General features: G+C 45.6%; 1 protein-coding gene across 3 annotated transcripts in view; it reads left to right on the forward strand.

Annotated features, from left to right (window-relative positions):
• The first annotated feature begins 2,074 nt into the window (after nucleotides 1-2,074).
• Nucleotides 2,075-21,864, forward strand: part of RASGEF1C (RasGEF domain family member 1C) — an 80,667-nt gene continuing 60,877 nt past the window's right edge. For 2 of the 3 annotated variants that reach the window (XM_075766308.1, XM_075766311.1), the window contains exon 1: nucleotides 2,169-2,272. The gene's annotated coding sequence lies outside the window, so the exon portion shown is untranslated. Of the gene's footprint in view, nucleotides 2,273-21,864 lie in introns of all 3 variants that reach the window. The other variant, XM_075766309.1, reaches the window with a different exon arrangement.

Below are 21,864 nucleotides of genomic sequence, written 5' to 3' on the forward strand. Positions count from 1 at the left end.
TAATAACAGTTGGAGGACAGGAAATATAACAGAGATCAGAGAAGAGTAAGTATACTGTTCTTCCTCTTTTTGACAAAGCTGATCCTCGGAAATCACACTTAGCAGTTTAACACCTGGAAAGATGGTAGAAAAACTGAGTCAATGAGAGACAGCTGAAAACTACTGATCTGTGGAGAGGACTCCTGCTGAAAGGTCTCTGAAGCATAAGGAAAACAAGGATGTTGTCAATAAGGTAAATGTGTGAGCCTCCTTGTGTCTTCACTCAAGAACTCACAAACTGGAGGACCTCCCCCATTTTAGGGTGAATGTTCTCCTGCATCTGTCTTTGAGGGAAAACTAAATTAGGTAATTCTCTGAAGTTCTTTCTATGTTGGTTTTAGAGGAAGATTGGGAAGTCTGAGTGAGAGCCAGTAATTATGATGGGTCTTTAAAATAAAATACTTAACATTTGGAGAAAAGACCTTCAGAGAGAAATTGCAGAGTCAGACTGTCAGGCTGCCTGTCCTCTGGTTCAAGCTTCTGGGAGCTGGGAGCATGGGCTTGAGGCCAGAATTAATGCTGATGTAGCCCCAGTCCCTGGGTAGAGCTACCATTTTACCCCTCTGCATAGGTGCAAAATGATCCTTAGTCCACAGGGGTCACCTTGGTACCCAGTGGTAGATATAAAATGGGAGCGTGACTTACTGTGTGCTTGGGCTGAGAAGTTGGCCTTTGCTTGGAAGTAGTCACTTGCCTTCTCTTAAAACAGAAAGAAGCTGATAGAAGGTGACGACCGAGAACCTGGACTGCACAAGAGGAGGGGGCAGGATGTATTCTCTTTTGGGAGAGCAACCTGCATTTTGTGTTAACACCCAGGAATGCCTAACCCCTTAGACACTGCCTGGGCTGATGTATGGAGAGAGGTACAGATGCGCCAGCTGTCTGCTGCTCCCCTCTGCAACCCTGGACTAGGAGAATTCCCTAGTCCTGCTTATCTGAAGTATTTACACTCCTCATAGTGACCAAGTGTCAGCAGGCATGGCACGGCCATGTTTCCGCTTTGAGTCATTGGGTGAAAGAAGTCTGGTCTGGGGCCTGTAGCGACTAGAAATCATTACCTTGAGTTGGCTGCTTGTCCTCTGCAAGATGAATTTGTGGGTTTGATCCATTTTCCCCACATAGATGCATAAAACGCCCACGCATCTGGCTTGTATTAGCGTGTCCTCATGGGGCAGTTTCTCTAAAGATGAACCGAGCTGGGGAGAACTGGAGTGTTTTAACCAGCTGCGGCTCACCTGGCCTATTGAGAGCACAGGTAGAGCAAAGGAGCAGCAGAGGGGGGTGCTGGTCCTGCTCATCCAGCCAGGACATCCTCTGGTGCCAGCCTAAAGTGGTGCTGTGCTCCTGTTCAATAAGATGGCCCTTCCCCAACATTTGCTGTAACCTTTTACTTGAAAAATGGACATGTTTTGTGCTCTGTCCCTACAAGTGGCCCAATCATTTTGCTTTCTAAAGACACGCACTTTAAGAAATAAGTAAATAAACGTTGCCCCTTATTTTCTCCCGCTGTGAGCCAAAAGCTTCCATTGAAATGACAGGTCTCTAAACGTGGGGTTCACAGGAGCGAGGGACCTGGGGAGGTGGGGGTCTCTCCGACAGGCTGTGGGTTGCGGGGGGGGGGCCCAGCTCCCCGCTGCCGCGGAGCGAGCGGGAGGGAGGGAGGGGCCGCACGGCAGCCGCGCGGGGGGATTTCGATCAGCACGACTGCCAAAGCCAATTATCAGGAAGAGGACGATATAATTATATTAGGGAACATCTGTACTTCATTAAAAGCCCTCGCGGGGCGGATTCACGCCCGACCACGTTATGCACAGGCGCTTCCAGCCGCTCCTTGCCCCCCTTTACCGCGCACGGCCGCCGGCGCCACCGCCCCGGGCGCAGCCGGTCCCGCTCCGGCAGCTGCGCCGCCCTGGGGCCGCGCCCGGCTCCCGGCCCTGTCGCGCCGCTTCTCTCCCACCACCCCCCGCCCGGGTGGCTGCACCTGCCCCCGCGGCCGGGCCGCCCCTCCCGCCGCAGCCGGTCCCATCCCGGGCACGGCGGGCAGGCGGCGCTCTGCGGCCGGGCTGCGCTGGGGCTCCGGGGCGGTGCGGCGCGATCTCCTCTTCCTCCTCCTCCTCCGCGGCGGCGGACGGGCAGATGCGGCGGATCCTGGGGCGGCTCTCGCCCGCAGCGGGCTCCCGTTCCCCCGCCGCCCCCATGGACGGCAGCGGGGGCAGCAGGCGCGCGTAGCTCGGTGAGTCCCGCCGCGACCGGTCCCGGTCCCGTTCCCGTTCCCTCCCCCAGCACCCTGCCCACCGGCAGCCCGCATCGCGCTGCCGCAGCCGGGGATGCTGCCTCCTTCTCCCGCGCTCCTCCGTTTCCCTCTCTCCGCGTAAAAATCACTCCCCTTCCCCGGCGCCCCACGCGTGTTGGCGGCGGGGGCCCGGCTGGCTGGCGGCGCCGGGGCTGGGCTGCAGGGACCGGCTCGCCGCCCGGTTCTGCCACCTGCTCCCTGCGGCGTGGCTCCGGCTCCCATCAGGGGCTGCGGGAGCGTCGGCTCTGCGGGCTGGCCCCTCCTGCGGGATGGGGTTTGGGAGAGCGCTCCCTGGTCGTGCCGCGACGAGCGTCTTGCCTGCCTCTCGTTAGGAGCCCTGGGCAGGGCGGGTTGCAGTTGGACTCCCAAACATTTGTTTCGGGGTCGGACTTTAGCAATATCAATCCTGGAGTTATTTTCTTTTGGCTAAATTTAATTTAAACTGACTCAGCGGTTGAAAGAAGCTCAGGGGAAAAATGTCAGTTTGAGGATTGTTTTCCTTCCCTTGGGTTTAAAGATCTTTCTCTGTATATTTGGTAATGATTTCTTTTTGTAAGATAATTCTGTTGTGCTTTATTTACTCCTGGAATTTAACAGTCCTCCAAGACAGACAGGCTTGTTAGAGGCTGAAATAATCAGCTCCAAGGCACAGGCAGTGCCCTTGGTTGTAACAGGTGCAACGTGCATATTTTTGTGAACAATGAAATGGTTTCAGCATTCAGGTTTATTTGTATGCTCTGCATTTCTGTGACTCTGAAGAAATTGTCATGCTACGTTATGTCAAAGATGCGCTTACAGCATGAGCATGTCCATAGTACCTAATTAACAGGACGTAGGAGCAGCTGCACAGACCCCGTCAGTGATGGCTTTAATACCCAGGGTATTCCTGGGTGACACCGTATGGCTTGGGGGGTGTTTTGGTGGCTTGTGTGAGGACCCACACTGGGCACTGGTCCCTCAGCGATGCTCTGGCACAGCATGAAGCACTGGGAGATGAGAGAGAAGAGAAGGGCAGAGGAGGAACCACTTTTGCTCAGATTGTATTTTCTAGACTTGATGGTCCTTTAATACAGTTCCCTGCCCCTGTGTTTTCCAAGTAGGGTGCTGGTGGCACATCTTGTGTTGTTGCTGAAACCTACAATAGTGACACTTATATTCCACAGAATAAATTTCCTGGGCAGGTATTTCATAGAGAAAAAGATTGTCATTGTTTTGGTATCTTCATGGGTTCCTTATTTAAGGCAAAAATCCAGCGTGATACCGCATTGGTAATTGACTTAACGGGAGTCATTCAGGAGTTAGAGCTGTAGATCAAAAGGAAATTAGACTGGAATTTAATTATCGCTCTCAAGCCAATATAGCACAAAAGGTGTATTCCAGCAGTCCTTACCCAGGTTCAGCTCCTGCTGTGGAATACCTGTGCTCTGTGGTGCAGCCCATGGCACCTGCCTGGAGGTGTCTCTGCCCTCCTCGGTGTTGAAAGATGCACTTTGCTGGTGTTCTGCTTTCCAGGACTCTTTAAATCTCGCTTACTGTTTTAGGGATGGGAGGAGGAGTGAACTGCATGTGTAGGATGGGGAAGGATGGCTGGGTAAAGGGGTGAGGATGGGGAGCGCGTTCATTTGTTTCTCTCCGGCTCTTTATAGATTACGACAAAGAAATGATAGAGCAAAGGAGGAGTCAAGGCTCTAGCTAGGGGAAAGTGCCTGGCAATGAGGTCTGTTAGAGCTGCCCTCCTGGGTGATATTAGTGGAGGCACAGAACAAAGCATTAACTAAGACCTCTCTAAGAGGTCTTATCTTAGTGTCAGAGGCTGCACAGGCTTGCAGTTATGCCTTGTAGTTTACCCCATCATGAGAGACAGTGCTTCGTCCTCCAGGAAAATGATGAGAAAGTCTCAGTGGTCCCACCTGGGGCATTCAGCCCTCTCCGGAGGGTTTCCCCAGGGGCAGGGTCTGGCAGCTCATGCTAATGAGCTGCAATAGCAGTGAACTTTGTGGTGCTCTGTAGTACCTACAAATGTTGGGACAACAAAGTGTTTTGCAAAGGAGGTTGAGAAGACCAGCGCTTGTACTGCTATGTTAACTTCCCTTGGACTGCTTACAGCCTCACCCAGCGTAATTCTATCCCCTCGTGGTTCTTGGTTTACGGCGGGTAAAGGTAGGAATATGCATCTGCCTCTTCTGAGGCACGGCATTTTGTATAGCCAACCAAGGAAGATAATAACCTTGTTAGCACTTTGTAAGGTGTGACTGATACAGCTCCCTCTGGTTTACTAAGTTAGAAGTGGTGTGTACTGTTAAAATACAGCACACTTCTTAAAAAGCCATTAGTTGAGGAGAGAACGTTTCTATTATACCATCAAGTCAACTTCACCTAATGATGTTCAGTTGAAAGGATTTGAAGTGTTATTTAGTCAAATTTGGGGACAGTAATCTTAAAGGATTCTTTTAAAATCCTTTGAAATAATTAGCAGCCTTATTTAACATCTTGGGTGATTTACACTGGTGAGAGTGATTTGTCCTTTTCACATCACTGGCGAAGCGTGATGTTGCTGTAAGCTGGATAATGTTTACGGATCTGCTAAAGCAATCAAGCTCTGGATAGTGGTCCTTTAATTGCCTGAGGCTTTTCTTGCTATACATGATGGTTTAACAGGGTTTTGACAATCATCTCTGGAAGCCAGTTATGCTGCAGATGCTGATCTGGTTGGGGTTATGTCCATGGATGTAGTGCTCCGCTCTGCAGGACCGTGTCTGTAACCACGTGGAGCTCAGTGCACCCTAATGCTGCAGGTACCTGCTCTTGCCGTGCTCAGCTCACCTGTGCAAAAGGAGCACTGTGTCCTCGCTCTGCTGACCTGATGGGCTTGCAGGAAACGAGTCAAGGTGGGGTTCGTGCAAGAGCAGAGACTTCTGGACACTCCAGCCAGTGAGCGTAGGAGACTTGTCACCCCAAGCTATCAGCTAGGCCAGGAGTTCAGCAGGATGTAAAAAATAAGATGTTTTGGGTAACAAAAATGAGAGCGCGCAATGTGTGCTTAATATGAACAAGGCTTTAAGGGCGGAGTTTAAAGTGTTTTGGTTGGTGTTTAAGTTGCTTTCTGATGCAGATAGTTAGGAGAAGATGCTTTCTAGGTGCTGCTGCAAGGCACAGGGTGTTTGTGCAGTCTGAGTGGCAGTGCCTGTCTGCTGAGGAAGACCTGTTCCCTCACAGTAGAAAGTTTTTATAAATGAAGGAATTAATAGTAGCAAATGAATTCATAATCATGAGTTCAAATGTGTGATGAGTAAACTTTATTCTTTTTTCTCATTTCCTTGCTCAAGATCTGGTCTCCCTTTGGAATGGTAGTTCAAATACTCTGGGGTTCTTCTTTCTGATAGCATCACATTGGTTATGTTAGAAATGTTTGGTCTAAGCAAACTCACTCCAGATACTTTTCCCACCTGCAGGTTTCTTCAGGGATGCAGAAGCTTATCAGGTGTGTAGCAAAGGCCTTTCCTCTGCTGGTCAAATGTTTGCTCATGTCCTAAATATAACTTCTGGGACTTTGTGTTTGTTTTGGAGCTGGGGAACATTTTTCTCTTTTACTCTCTTTATAGATTCAGAGGATTTAAGCATATGATTAACATTAAACATGTGAATATTCTCCCCGGACTCATTTTTTGGATCAAAGGCAGAGTGCTCAGTATGTTGAGAGGATGGAGCCCACAACCGCTAAATGCAGGGAGATGTGCTGCTAAGCTTGTCTGAAAAGAGTATATGATATGAGTACTTTGGATTTATGTCTGTCTGTGCCGCAAATCCCTCTGCTAACTGCTGTCTTGATGTTCCTTATCTACAAAGTGCTTACGAGCATTAACAAACCTTAGTGATGCTGCTGAGACGTGTTGTTATCCCCATTTTCCAGAAGGAGATGCTGAGAGAGTTTGGTGATCTTCTGGGACCACTGTGGGTTATGGACAAAGCTGGGCATTGAACTAGCAGCCTTTAATTCTCAGGCCGGTAAGGCAGGGGCAGCAGCATAGCTCTCCGGCAGTATTTGGTTAAACATTGCCATCTTTCAGAGGATCAGAACGCTCTGCAGATTTCCATCCCAACACAAAGGCTTCTCATATCATCTACTGGATCAAACTCCAATTGAAAATACAATCTGTCTGCAGGAGTGAGCAGCGGTGTGTCAAGAATCTCAGAGAATTTCATACGTGTCCTGGCTCTCAGTCTTGCTGGGTGGTGCAAGGAGAGCTGCTGTGTCAAGAGTCCTCTAACCTGAATGGTCTCAGCTTACAGAAAGGGGATTTTTCAATCTTCTCTCCTGTAAGTGCAGTGATTCTTGATTTCTTGATGATTTAAAAATACTCAGAATGCATCTACACAGCAAAGAGCCTGAGTCCACGCATATAAATATAGACACGCTAGGTGTGTATGCCTATGAGCTGGCAGATGAATCAGTTTCCAAATCTGAAGTTTGCGTCATGTCACCTTTGACTCTGACTTGGGTTTTTGGTTTGGGGTTGTTTTTTTCCTCTTGGTTTTATTGGGCTTCATTTCCTTAAGTTAGAAGAATCTCTCAAAAGAGAACGGACAAACTTCAAACACGGAGGAATGTGTTTTGCACTGGTTTTGCGTGGCTGCGCTCGTGCAGGGCAGTGCGGAGGCGAGAGGCTGGTGCCTCCCTCCCAGTAAGACCCTCCTGGACTGCTGGGGGCGTGCGGGGGTCCTGGGAAGCTGCAGTGGCCGGGCACGCTTATGCCAGATCAAATGACGGTGACAAAGGCAAGCTTCCACGTGTTTTGAAGTTTTGCTTTAGGCAATGTGATTCATCAAAATACAATGTTGTGTGATATAAGGCAAGTGACAAATTTGCAACAATTCTCGGGTTTCCTGCAGATTGGCCGTCTGGTGTAATGCGCGTAGAAACATGCGTAAGGGACAGACAAGCCCTAAGTGGGAATTTACTACCTTTATGTGCTTTGTGAAGGAACCACAACCATCCTGAGCTTTTGCATGTATATAACAGCATCTTTCCCTCCTTCCTTTTATCCTCCATATGAAACCTCTGTTCTTTCGAACTAACGCTCCCTGCCATAAATGACCCAATCAGCCTTCATCACTGCTTGTTAGATCAGAAACTTCATTAGTTAATAGCAGTGCTGTTCTTCCTTTTTGTCCCTACTACAGCTAAGCTCATGGCATTTACAGACAGACTTGTTAGTCATTAATATTCTTTGTATTCTTCATCTTTGGCTTCAGAAAAGAAGGCCTTTCATCTTTTGCCTTGCTTTGTTTTTTAGAAGAAGCCAAGTTTGACTGGAGGAAAAAAGAAAACAAAAAAACATTTCTCTCCTGCTTTCTTATAAGCTTCCAAGCAATCTCCCCTGCTGACTTTGTACTTTCACAGTATACAAACATTGACTTTGTTTCCACAGAATATAGCTGGTTTATTTTTCTCTTGGTTTACCTTTCTGGTTATGCCTCAGCAGCTTGGCAGGACAGGATTAATTAGCAGTGACTGTCTATTTTGCTGAAATTCTCATTCTTTCCACAATTTTTCCATCAGGTTTGTTGTACCTAAAGTCAGGTTGGTGTAAAGAGAACATAAGCACGTGTCTAAACTTAGAAAAATTGTGAAGGGTTTCCCTGATTGGCAGCCTAGAAGATTACTGCAATTGGTCTGTGGATTCTTACTCTTTTCTTTAAAAGAACTCAAAATGCTGATACCCAGGAATGTGTTTTAACTCTGCCTACCTGGGGTGAAATGTGCATGGGCAAGTACATTAAATAAACATGTTCCTCAGTTGGGGAAGGCTCTCTTTTCACCACTAAATGCTCACCACTTACAGGTGGTCAAATCTGGAGATTTGCTAATCTGCAGTGCCAACTAAAAGGAAGATATAGAGGCACAGCATTTGATCTCTGTGACCATATGCAATGTCGCAGCTCATTTCTGAAGAGCAGAACCAGAAGCAAAAAAAAACCCTTCTGGCTTGGGCTATGTGTTTTGCTCTTGGTATAAAAATTACTTGAGATTTGTTAAATGCTTTTTTGCATGTGCCAGTAGTTCATATCCATTCTGCTCAGGTTTCCTCACTCCTAGCTGTGATGCAGTGTACATCATAGTGCGATCATTAAGTGTGATTACCACATTTTTTGACCTATTTAAAAGTCTCTGGCTGTGAAATTCCGAAGATTCTCATTTAAGCTATAAAACAGATTATTAATGTGCCGTTGCTTACACATTTCATGGCTCATTTCCTGATTACAGCTATTTTGAATGTGTATGTATAGTCTGTTCCAATGCTTGTGTATAAACACCATATACCATGTACGGCCCAGTCACCCGGGCTTGGGGCTTACGTTTCAGAGACTTTAATTTCCACAAATCAAAGCAGATGGAAGAGAAAGCTACAAGTGCAAGAAGCTGCAATGTTCCACACTGGCGCTGGTAAATGCCTGATGCTTTCTGCAGGGCGGGAGCTCAGGAGAGTGTGTGGGAAGGAGGATCATGCAGAGGTATAGAAGGTGGGCAAGAGAGCAGCCTTCAGGCAAAGAACATCTTCACACAACCCCTTGCTCTGCCCTGTGGACTGGAGAAGGTGCCCACTGAAAGCACCAGGGCTCAGTGGCCATCCCAGCATTGTTGCCAAGGACTTTAGCTGTACTGAAGCAGGAACACAGGCAAGATGCTACGTGCACTCGATGGGTCTGAGGAGAACAAAGATGGCTGTTGAGATCGGGGGTTTTTTCATCACTTCATTCAAATCTGTCATCTTGTTCATGGAACTGAAACTCTGCAGAGCTTCCTTATCCATCCACGTGCACAGAAAGGAGCTTGGGATTACAATTATGTGGGTCACTTATGATTCGGCCATTAGGATGACACAGTATGAAATAATTCACTGAGGTTACAGGTGCAACTGCAAACAGTGGATGCAACAGAGAAATTCAGTTTGAAAGATCAAGAAACATGTGAAAGTTGTATAAATTATCCTGTCACTGTGTGACGCCTGAATCAGTGAGGTACTTCTGTGCACAGTTAAATTGAGTCTACTTCTGGTGAGGACGTAAAGAACTTGCTAAGTTTCATAGGATTAGTTACGTGCTTAAAACTGCATCTAGAGGCTCCTTCCTGGGCTAGGAGCATGTTTAAAACTGAGTACGTGGCTGGCTGAGTCTGGTGCCGTGTTCCAGTGGGGCTGACCCTGCAGTCCCGATGTCTGTGGTTCCAGCTTTCACCTCTTCAGAAAACAGCACCCAAGCAGGTTTGGGGTACGAAGCCTTAAAATCTTTGTGTTGACTATGTGCTTACAGGCTGGTTGTGCTTTTTACTTTTGTGGCTTGTTCCTGTTTCCCTTCATGCTATCTAACAGCTGGAGCTGCTGCAAGTCCAGTGCTTTTAATAGTTGGAGATGTTTGGAGGTCTCTAACATGACCCCAGCTGTCACCCAGTCACAGACATAGTGAGATCTTGTGTGTTTTTCTCAAAGGTCGGGGTAAGGTACAATACCTATTAGCAGAAAAAAGGGGCAGGAGGGGGAAGCAAAGTGAAAGGCAGGTGGAGGAGTTAATTTGGCTTATTTTGGGTCATGGCACTGGGTCAGAGGCCTGATCTGACAGAATCAAGTAGTTCTGTGCTGAAGTAGGGTTTGTTTTTGTTTGAGGTTGTTTTGGATTTGGTTGGTTGGTTGTTTTTTTTTTAAATCTGTTTGTTATTTTAATAATAGTTACTGCATCAATCACATCCAACACAAGTCGGGAAACAAGCAAGGTTTGGAAGATCAGGGCTTGAACACTCTTCACTTTGGTCTCTTTTAAATACATTGCCATGACAAATTGACATGTATATTAAACCTGTAATCTTGCAGACATTTTAAATAGTTGAACAATTTGGGGTGTGTGAGCAGTTCTTCAGAAGTCAGTAGGGACAGTATCTGAGCCTGGACATTTGCAGGTGACGGCCACGGGCTGTTGGCTGTTTAGGGAAGAGACCTTTTCTTACTGCCATGTCAGGTACTTGGCTCTTTGGTCCTACATGAGGTGTCAGATATGGATGTCTGCCTCTTTGTGAGATTAGCAGTGATTTTATACACATTTGGGACACAGCTTGAAAGCAAGGTCTGGAGTAGAGCAAGGTGAGATGGGACCCTTCTCTTTCAGGACACGGGGGAGAGCTTAGGCGTAAGTGTACCACTCATGCCTCGTGCATGCAACATGCAAGAGGTGAGAACCAAGCAATAGGCCATGGTATTGTCCTGCTAAGGAGCAGTGTCCCCTAGCATCTTTCTGTCCTGCTCCAAGGAGAGGAGATGGAGTGAGAGGTGCAATGAGTGCTCCCCGAGTGCTGCTGGAGGACAAGGTTAGGAGCCTCTCTCATGGCTGCTGCTTTGCCAAGACCTGGAGGAGAGACTTCTGACCCTCTCTGCCTCTGTGGAGACTGCTAGCGCAAACCTTGTACACTCATTCTGTGTGTCAGGGACAGGATTTGTGCTCTTGTTCCTGGTGTGTGCGTATGTTAAACAGCATTTCAGATGTTCAGTGTGTATTGCTTTAAAACACCCACAATACAGACTTTATAAAAAGAGTTACTGCTGTTTGTAACTCAGTTGTTGGAGATGATTTGGATCCTTTGGATCCTTCTGTCTGTCTCCCAAGTGAGAAGTTGGTCAGGAGGCTGGCTAAGCCCTGATGGAAGTTATCATTACACAGTGTACACAGCTGGGAAAGCATCAGCTTGTCATTTGCAGTTGTCTCATTTCTTAATGTGGTGTGGTAAATTATAAATGTACACAAACACCTACGGAGCATTTCATTCATAAGCTGCCAGACTGCAGTGTGTGTTTTAAAATTGCTGTTTGGGGTTTGTTTTTGTTTTCTAGGATAATTTCATTAACTGAAAATAGGCATTTCTTAAAAATAAATGGATCACTTGAGGACCATGTGGCCATTAGTGATTCCGCTAATAAAAGCTTCGTGGTTTTTTTCATTCCGTGAAAGACTTTCTGTGCAACAGGATTTTTGTTCTTTATGGTACAGTTACTAGCTGTTATTAGGTCATTTCAGGAAGGTCATTATTTGCAAATTGGTGTGCTGTGGGGCTTGGAAGCATGTGCCACAATGTCATGTAGGCCAAGAGAAGTATTTAAGAGTATAGATTGTTAGGAAAATGTGCAAGAGGTTTGTATAAATAGGGAAGTCCCTCTCTTGGCATTACACATATGCCTCTCTCTTCTGGGGTACAGCAGTGCTAACAGCTATCCAGTTTGTGTATTAGAGCAAGTATCTTCCGAAGTGGAACCACAAATGACAGCAGAATTATGATTAAAGGGCAGTCAGTACTGATGGTGAGCCCAACATAAAATACAAGTCTGGCTGTGGTTAGGAGAATGTGCCCATCTAATAAGCGGCTTAACTTGGTGTATTACTGTGAAATAGAAAGAAGCATGAAATGTGTGATGTGAATAGTAGGCTGGATTTCCCTGTCACTTCGTATTTACGTTCCTGGAGCTGCCCTGGCTTTGCCAAGGTTACTTCTGAATTACACCCAGGTGAATGAGAGGTGGGTTTTCATTTCACAAACACACACCCCCACCCCCTTTCTTTTTTCTTTTTTAGTTTGGAATCAGCAATAGAATTGGAATTCTCTGTTGTAGTCCTAGATTTGTAGTTTTCATATTGGCTGAAATGCAGCCAGTAAGACTAATTGGTCCAAATGTTTTCTTTTTCCTGATCAGATGCTAACCGCTACCACTTCATTCAGCTCCATTAAAGGAAATAGATGTTGTTCCTTTCTCATTAATGGGACTTGGATTGGACCATTAAAGGCCAATTTCAGCAGAGATATTAGGAAATACTAAGGCTTGATCCACAGCGTTTTTCAGTCAATAAATTGGCAATTGCTATCTACACGATAGCCAGTCTAGTAAGGGTTTGAGTGGCTTTGAGAGCGCTTGTCTTCAGTATCGCTTCTTTAAGTTTTCTGAAACCAGTTAAATTGAGATAAATCCAGTGACTTGTTCATGTCCATTGGAGTTGCTCAAAATTTAGGTTCTTCACTGCAAATAGGCTATGGCCTGCTGTGCTTCCGAAGGGGATGTCAGGAGCTTTTTCCCCACGGGCTATAAATAGCCTGCCAAATGTTTGTATTTTAAAGGAGGTGTTCAACCAACCACTGAAACTGTTTGCATGCTACTTTAAATCACTTCCTAATTGTTTCTGTTACAGATAATCAGGTTTTACTTTTCGTAGGCTTTTATATACGTGAAGTTTCCTTTTAAGATTGTTGTGTCTCTCTTGCCTCCCCTCCTGACAGGGTGGTTCTCCTTCACAAATACCTCAGTGGTATGTTGTGGAAAGCAAAGCCTATTGCACAAGGCTGTGTGTGTGGGTGTTTCAGTAAGTAGTATAAGAAATCTGAGGTTCTGTCGTGCACACCTTCTATCTCGAGGTTTTGACAAGCCCCATTTAAAAAACTCTTACGGCAAGTGATTTTTATGAGCATGTGTGGAGAGGAATGTGTAAAGTGCTTGAGATGGTAGGGACTGGGAAGACGCACGACAACTGCTTTGTGTAAGACAATCTGTGTTCTGAGGAACAAATGGTGCATTGAGATGACAAATGGAGCAGCGGAGGTGCAGCTGGGCTGCATGGGCTCTTTGATAGCAGAGGTACCACTGAGCAGCTCGATGAGTCTTCTGCAGTGCTAAGAATAATAAAAACACATTTGCTCGCAGCAGATGAAAGGATTTTGTATGCTGGTCAATATAAACAATTTCCTGTTAGGTTTGAGCTTTCTTATAAATTAATGATATAATTCTCATTGATTTGATTAAATCAGGTTCCAGGGTCTTGATTTGTAGTTTTCTGGTAGTGGTTTTATAACAAGAAGATTTTTAGGTGAATAAATGGCCTTTATTTTCTCACTTGCTGGGTGGGGTGTCTGGTGATAATTAGTGCATTTATCAAGGCGCCCTTCCATGTTAGAGACAGGCTGTTATCCACTTTTGATAGACGGAAACAGAGGGACAGTGAGATTATGGGACTTGTCTAGAGGCTGCTGTGTGATGTAGCAGAGCACAAGAGTTAAGTGCTGGCACCCTAAAAGCTGAACTGGTCCCCTGAGTCTTGCATTGCTCTTCCTGTGGGCTATATTGTGCCTTTTCCCTTCCTTGGGAGGGCAAACACTTACCGCACGAGTCTGGCAGTGTTCCCTGCACCAGGCTCCAAAGGCAGGGAAGGGAGGGTGCTGACCTGTCCCATTGGCACCCTGGGGTGCTTTGTGATCTGGGGAGCAGATGCCATTCAGTTGCAAAGGGAAGAAGAGATCTGCTCCCCATCTTCCATCATGGTGACTGCAGAAACTCTCCCCCAGTGCAGGCCTTCCTGTGGAGCTTGAAGACAAATCTCAGTCCTCTGTTGCAAAGGCTTGAGAAAGCCAACGAGCATATGTGTGCGAATGGTTTTCCAGTGTCTGAATAAAGAGCGCAGTTAGGATCCTGGTGTTCATTTCTGTCTAGGTGCAGTTCACATGTCACCTTGCACAAGCTTGCACTGATGTCACTTGGAAAAACGCATCTGGACTGAAGGCAGGAGTGTCCTAGAGGGATGGAAAGGGGAACCAAAACAAATTGTAGGGAAAGTAGTGAAAACTGACTGTTTCAAATTAGCAGGTCTTGTTCTTAAACTGCCTCCCAGGGGAAAGGTGTTTCACTTGGGTCGTTCACATGGCTTTGGCTGAAGTCCCCACTGTGTCTTGGAGCCGAGAAGGGGAATGGGTTTGCCCAATTTCTTTCCCGATTACTACAGATAGTTCCCAGTTTCCACAGCACCGGAGCCCTGAATGCAGATGCTGCACCTGCCTGGCCAATTCAATGGGAAAACACCTCCTGCTCACACCTGGGGCCAAAGTCCCAAAGCAGAGCTGGGCTGACATGGGCTGGAGAATGGTCCTGCCCATGTGATGAAACCACAGATGGCCCGTTCCCTTTCTGTGCCAGCAAAATGAATGCTGTGGGTCCAAGGCATGGCTCATCCCACAGTTCCCCATATGGGTTTGTGACAGCAGGGGGTGAGGCCGAGGTCTTCCTTTATCAATAGGCCAGCTTTAAAAAAAAAAAACCAAAACCCATCAGCTTTTACAATGGCTTATCTCCCCGCTGTGAATGCGCACTATTTGATTCACAAGAGACTATCTGTAGGTCCTTCTGCATTCTGAGTGCTTAAAATATTGAAAAGTATTTTCCTAGTAGAGTAGAAGGCTGCTAGGTTCATTACTAGAAATGGAAGAGATATGAGCTAATATGAAATATCATTAGGAATGCAAACAGTCTTTAGTCTAGAATATTATAAAGCAAAGGGAGAATATTGGAAAATATAAGAAAAGGAGGAGGAAAAAAAAAAAGTAATTTGACAAAGAGTCACCTTGGAATGGTCTTCAAAGGGCATTATTGCTGTTGGGGCAAAGCACAAGTGCAAAGACTTGAGGTTTTGGTATCTTACCAGCTTGGGCTGGGAGTGCTGTGGTGGTCCTTGCTGTTGGCACTGCAGGGAGCTGGTGCTGGTTTCTTGGCTTTCCACCTGGTGAGACAACATGTGCTAATATCGCATTGCTCTCATTGTTTTGGTTTTTCTCACTTGAATTTGAACGTGTGTTGGCTTTCCTCAGTAAAGCAAGAAGGAATTTGTCAACAACTAAAATCATAACTGCTCCACCCCAATTAGTAAAACAACAATTAAGAAGACTTAATTAGACTCAAGCATCTGAAATCTTACTGCTTCCTGGGTCTGGGAATGCTGTAGCAGACCAGCACATGGAGCTAACTTTGCTTAGTTAGCCTTGCACTGATGAGCAGAATCCCTTGTTCCCTCATTTAAAAGTACTTGACCTTAAGATATGACAGTATATTAAGGAGGTGATTTTTTTAAATCATGGAAGCTTGTGTTTCAAGACTCAATCGATATCTGGATTTTATTTATATGTATCTTATTACTGTGTCAAGTAACTAGTCTAGCAAGACTAGCTTAAAAGGGAAGAGAAGAATGTTTGGTGGGTTTTTTTTCGTACAACGGGACGAGGAATTGGTGCCCATGAGTTAGATTGGCAAACCCTCTGACCCTCTTGCCATTGGTATTTTTTTCATAAAAACAAAGATGCTGTCAGCACAAGTCACAGTTTCACCAAAAGGGTCGTTTACCTTTCATAAAAAATAATGAAGAGCTGTATAAATATTCTCCATATGCTGCTACTGGGTTGTATTAGTGAAATATGTCAGTGTTTGGCATGTGCAGCCCCACGTTTTATGACACCACTTGAAAAATGCGAGGCATTCATATGAGTTATTTGGAAGATGGTGACAAGACTATTTGACATAGCTGTGTCTTAAACAGAGCATTTTCAAGCATACAGTGGAGAGAGAAAAACGTGCGTGACCAAGCGTCTCCAGCACTGGGGTAGCAGACTTCAGCCCATGTGCTACTAAGAAGATGGCTGTGGGGCTTTCCAGTTTGCTGGATTTGTTTTCCAGCATGACCTGTGCCTCTGCTGGGACCGAATGCATACAGAGGCCAAGCAGATGGCTATGAAGATCTTTTCTGCATGGCTTCCAGAGATTTGAAAGCAAGTTTTTTGACAGCTTGTAGTATTGGGTCTCTACCATACCTAGGTACTTCCCATCCATGGCTTTACTGAGCTTCTCTGATTATCTGTCTGTTGCCAAGACTTATTGTGGAGCTCAGGAGTAGAAATGTAGACACAGAAAAATCTAAGAAAGGTTGTCTTTGATCTCTTAAGCAACTTAAGTTTTCACCTGACAGTGTGATCAGATCGAACCCTTGTACACCTGGTGCCTCACACACCTGAATGCAGCATTGGCATTGGTGACCAGAGCTGGGTTTTTCTGAGTCAAAAGAGCAAGGGTGATCAGAGGCAAGCTGGTTTGGGTTGTGGGACTATGCAGTGAGTGGCTGAGGACGAGATTACCCCAACCACCCTTTCCTCTGAAGCAGCTATGCTATGCCTTCCCCATCCAATACAACAATGGGGACAACTGACAATAGAGAGCAAGGAAGCAGCAGCTTCTGCCTGCATCTTTTTATGATTATATCTAGTCCCTGAGCCTTCACTGTATTATCTCCTTAAATCTGTGTGCCTGACAATTTTGCTTTAGAACAGTTGAATGTATTACTGTCCTGAGTTGCAGAAGAAAAGCATGCACTTGCAAGCCTGCCACAGGCTCCCTGGGTGGATTTGGAAAACATCTCCCAACATGCAACTGCCCAGTTCAATTCTTCCTTTTCATGTAGCTGTTTTTTCTGTTGCGAGACAAAGTTGCTGTATGCAAATCTGAGATGAAACCTTTTGTCTTTCCAGTGTTTTCTATTTGCATCGCTCAAAAAACGGTTGTGGTTTCCCAGCTTTGGACTCTGGCTATGAAAAAGCCCCGGCTCAGGGCTGAGAGTGATGCATTGCACGGTATCTTCAGGTACAGCATTCATGAAACAGCCGGTGATGGGCTTGACAAAACCCATGGGCAGATGATTTGTGCTGCAGGCAGCAGCGCAAAGTGGGGGGTCTTTTGGCTAATGAATATTGAACTTCTCCTGTCTAACAGCAAGTTGTATCCTGCTCTATAAATGAGCATCTTTGTGAGAGGCTGAGCTGCAGAGAGGAGGACTGCTTGCGACGTCATTAATTCATGTCTGGGTGATGAGCGTGCTCTGAACAGGGCTCTGCTGGTCACCCAACAGTTGGTGTCATGCAAGATGATAATTTTTTTTTTTTGAGTTGTTAGGTTCTAATTATTTTTCTTTTGAAAGCTAAGAGTCTTTACTTGGTGCTGGATGCTTTTGTCTAGCTGCCTACACTGCATTTTGTACGTGACAATATCCTCCTTTGGAGAGAATCGATGTAATAAATTTGTGCACGCAGCAGTCCCTAAATTCAGCTCTGTTTGTGGCAGGAGTTCCAAAGGGCACATACGTCTCAGAAACATTGTGACTGTTGCATGAGATGGTAATTTTAATGCATGGAAGATCAGCTTCTGATTTATTTTTATTAGTGCAGATGAAAATTACTATGATGGTTCAAGTAGGGCGTAAAATAAATATCTCTAATCTCATTGCATGAGGAATATTAACTTCAAATTTTGTATTTTTCTTTCCCAAACCACTGTAAAATGCTTAGTATGCAGCTTGAGTGTCTTTTCTGTCATGCTTCTGTAGGAAGGTCTTTTTCTTTTTTCATGCACATAATAGGAAAAGTGTATTTTCATTTCTGTAGTGTTTTATGCAACATAGAAGTTCCAGTTCCTTTGATCAGGAAAAAGTTTCAATTTTTAACCAGAGCACAGAAATATGCATTTATATCAATGGACAAAAGTGTGTTAGGAAATGCTTTCCCAAACAGGATACTGCAGGTGATTTCAATTTAAAAACCATCCACACTGAGAAATCATACATTTGCTACTAGCATGATACATGGGCACCAGGGCTTGTGGAAGGGACTACTTCTGCTCTTATTTTCCTTTTTTCCACCTACAGGTAAGGACCAGTATGGGCCTGAAGATTTCATAGATATCTAAGTAACTTCTTGGAAGGTTGACTAAATTCAGGTTCCAGGGAGCACCCAGACCTTGGGTCTCCACTTGGTTCCCCAGCTATTTTGGCACGAGCTGCGGGAAGGATAAGCTTTTTGTAGACTTGCAGCCATATCCTGTCTGTAACAGGTTAATCTGCTGCCCATGTCTGCACCGCAAGGTGGCTGACAGCATAAAACCAGGCCTGGAAATGCAAAGTAGAGCTCCTTCCTGCTACCATTTCGGGGGTGGTGTGTTGTAGGAGATCAGGGGCATGATGTGTCCCAGCTGCTATAGCACCTCTGTCTGCTCTCCTGCTGCTGTAGTGCTAGTCATTCTGTTAGCCTGCAAAATCTGTGTTAGCTGATAGCACTGGCCTTGCCAAACAGATCACTGGAGAAAAGGTGATGACTCTCATAGCATGGCTCAGCACTCCTGCTCTGAACTACCAAAACAGACATGGATAAATGGAGTTGGGAACTAATACTAAGTGTTTTCATCCCTAGGTAAGTTAGCAAAAACATGGTTATAGGCAAACCAGGTCTTCATATCTGGATAGAAGATGACTGTATGGTTCTGTGACATGGTCCTGTCTCTGACCACTGTTGTAAGAGCATTGGGCAGCAGTGATGTTTTGGGGGCTTAATCAGTGGTCTAGATAGCATTGTGGGAAAATAGTAAAAGGCCTTGAAGAGAATCTTAAAGGATTCAAGTACAGCTTAAAGTATTAACAGAAGATGCACACGTAGGTACGTGTGTGCATGTGTATAACTGGCAATGCAAAGCCTTTGAATTGGAAATGATTGGTGCAGAAATACAGTTAAGATTTAGGATGGATTTAGTTCAAACAGCCATAGGGAATAGTCAGGATATTAAAGCAGTAAAAAGATGTACTGCAAGGCATTCACTTCTGTATCAATATATTGATTATACTGAAGGTAGAGTGTGTGCATAGTTGGGCCTTTGATAGGAAGGGGAAATTTTTTTTTTGGAAAATGGGAAAAATCACGGAAAGTGCTGTAAGAAATTAATGTTAATGCTTCTTTCTGAAGGTCTAGAGAGGGTCCTTGTGAGTTTTTCTCTGTGTTCCAGTAAGTTGTGGACTGTCTTCTGTGTGGGAACAGCTATGCACAATTTAAAGGTGAAGAAACCAGTGTGGTCTAAGACTCCACACGTATAAGCGATTTGAAAATATTTATAATGGCAAGGAATTTTACACTGTTAAAGTGACACTTCTGCTGTGAGTAATTTACCATAATGAAAGTCAAGAGTTTGGCATCCTGGTGAGTTGACTTTGGCTGTTCACAGTGAGAGCTCAGAGATGTTCCTGAGGAGGTAAGGTTGATGCTTATTATTCCAGAGAATAACTAGTCTTTCTGTATCAGTAGCACATAGTCTGCTAAGGATTATCAACCTCTGACCCAGGGAACGGACACCCGGTGTGTGTGATCAAGATGATGTCTATCCCAAATGACTCACCTGCGTAGGAGCTGACTGTCTGCATCACTGGTGAGCATCCCTTCATCTGGGCTGAGAGCTGTGCTGGTGTAAAGCTTTTATGTAGGCGAGGAATTTGGAAGAGGTGGCTTTGGGAGTGCTACAGGTTGAGCTGGGGAGAGTCCTGATAAACCACACTGATCTTCTGACTGATCTCTCTTCTGTCAACTTTGTTAGTGGCACCCTTGCTGGCTCTCAGTGGGTGTAGGGTGTTGGACACTGGGGACTGCGATGGAAAGCTGCTGTGTCTGTGTCCCTCAGTGTGAAGGGGAAGCATGTATCCCATTTGTGGTCTCCACCACTATCTTGCACTCAAGCCCTGCAGTCACCCACTTGATGATAATGCCCAACTCCACCATGGACTTCTGCATAGTGTTAAGGATGCTCACCCTGTCCTGTCCATACCCTGCAGTGCAGCACGATGCCCGAATGGTTAAGCTAACTCCAGACAAACCAGCTCATGCTGTAGTTCACTGTTTAGTACACTGTGGTTCCTGGGCACTGAGACAGGCTGAGACGTGATGTCTGCGTGGTTTAGAGCAGGGTACAGAGTCAGTTCATGACTTTATACTACAGAGCATACATGTGCCCCAAGGGTCTTATATTCACAAGAGGCAGCTCATCCCTCTGTCTCCTGAGCTTTTGTATAAACCAATAGGCCCAGCTACTGTGTGTTCTTTGGCTACTAGAAGCTTGATCTTTGATTGTACTAATTCCTTTAGGAGATAGTATACGTAAGGGTTGCTTGGACTCCACTTGCAAATACACTGGTTGTATTCCTGGATGAAGATATTCCTGGAACACTTATTTTAGTACGAACCCTCCAGTGGGCAATCTTTTATTCCAGAATAATGGGTCTTTGTCCAATTTAACATAATGTACTTTGGAAGTCTGTAGTTTGTTGCGCAGGAAATACACTCATTTACCAAATCTCATTAATTAACCTATTTAAGGGAAGTTTCTTCTCTCTTGTGGTGTTTAAAACATCATCTGTAATGAAAAGTAGCTCTTCAGGTTTTAAGAATTGATCTTTGATTTTAGAAGTGATTCCACCGTCTGCATATTAAAAGTAATTTTTTCTGCTACATCTTGTTATGAAAAAGGGACCTCAGCTTTGAGAATTACAGTTTAAGCTGCTCAGAATAGTGTGGCAGCTCTCTGCTTGCTGCCAGGAAGCTGTTACTGTGCTCAGGACAGTGCGTCTCTGCTGTTTGATGTAATATTCTACGTGATGAAAAAATAAAGTAGCTTTTTTTTTTTTCTTCTTCTGTGTGTAGCCCCCACCACTTCTGGGCGGTGCAAGATTAATCTTCTGGCTGCCAATCTACAGAGCTTTTGCCCAAACCACAGACACCTAGCAACGCCTGCACTGCACCAACTGTATCAAACAAAACTCATCGCCTTTCCTTGGTGGGCTTTATCAATAGAACTGTGCAAATATTTCTCCTTGGCCACCTCATCTTTGCTCCTTGCCTTGCTTCACTTTGTCATTTCCAGGTCACTTCCCTTGCCTTTGTCAGCATGTTTAGCATTGCTTCATGTAGGCGCTGCCCTCAGGAACACCGTCATGCATACTAAATGCACGTCTGGGACCACGGCGTGAAGCGGCCTGTCCACATGGGAGCAAGATGCAGCCATAGGGAAGAACAGACGAGCTGCAGACCTTCTAGAGGTCAGTTCTCTGCAGCCACACAAGCAGCTCCGACTGTCCTCCTGGAGTCAGGGTGCTTGGGTGGCCCCTGTAGAGGGGGGTGCACTGCTTCTGCCATCCCTGGCTGCTCTGACTTGTCTTCAGTGGTGCCTGAGCCAGTCTATTTTAGTAATGCAATTATGCACATTGAGCGTAATCAATGAGCCACAGAGCAATCTACCGGTGGCTCCAATCAGTGGAATTACTCAGAAGGATCAAAATGAGCTGCTTTTTCTGAAAATGATGCTGTCATTCACACAGAAATGAGTTCAAGGAAACCCCATTCTTTATGTTGGATATGCTGTGACTCCGAGTACCTGTTCGCATAAGTCCTTGTCTTGCTGTAATGTAGGGGTAGGGGTCTGTGTATGTTTGGGAAGATGCGGGTCCCAAAGGGGTTGGCCTGCAGAAGAGCCAGGGTAATAACCTTCCCAGAGAGAATATGAATAAAGGGCTGCAGGAAGCACTGCAGCTAGCTTTCTCCCTGCTGGCAGTACCAGTGCAATGAGTAAAAGATTGTTTCAGTTGGGTTTAGCTGAGTGTCTGTCTAGGACAACGTGGGCACAGCTTAGACTGTGATAGCCACCTGAGGAAGGCAGTGGAAGCTTGTGCAGTTGTCCAGCAGTGAGCTGCTGTGGCTGGTACCTGCTGGCATGAGCTTGCTGCCCCCGTGCAAATGGTCTGCATACCTTCAGCACCTAAATGTGAACGTGTGTTGGGTAGGCAAGTCCTCTTGCCTCTCTCACATGTGCTCTTCCTTCCAAATAACAAAAATG

Source organism: Balearica regulorum, chromosome 14 (genome assembly GCF_011004875.1).
Source record: "Balearica regulorum gibbericeps isolate bBalReg1 chromosome 14, bBalReg1.pri, whole genome shotgun sequence".
NCBI lineage: Eukaryota > Metazoa > Chordata > Aves > Gruiformes > Gruidae > Balearica > Balearica regulorum.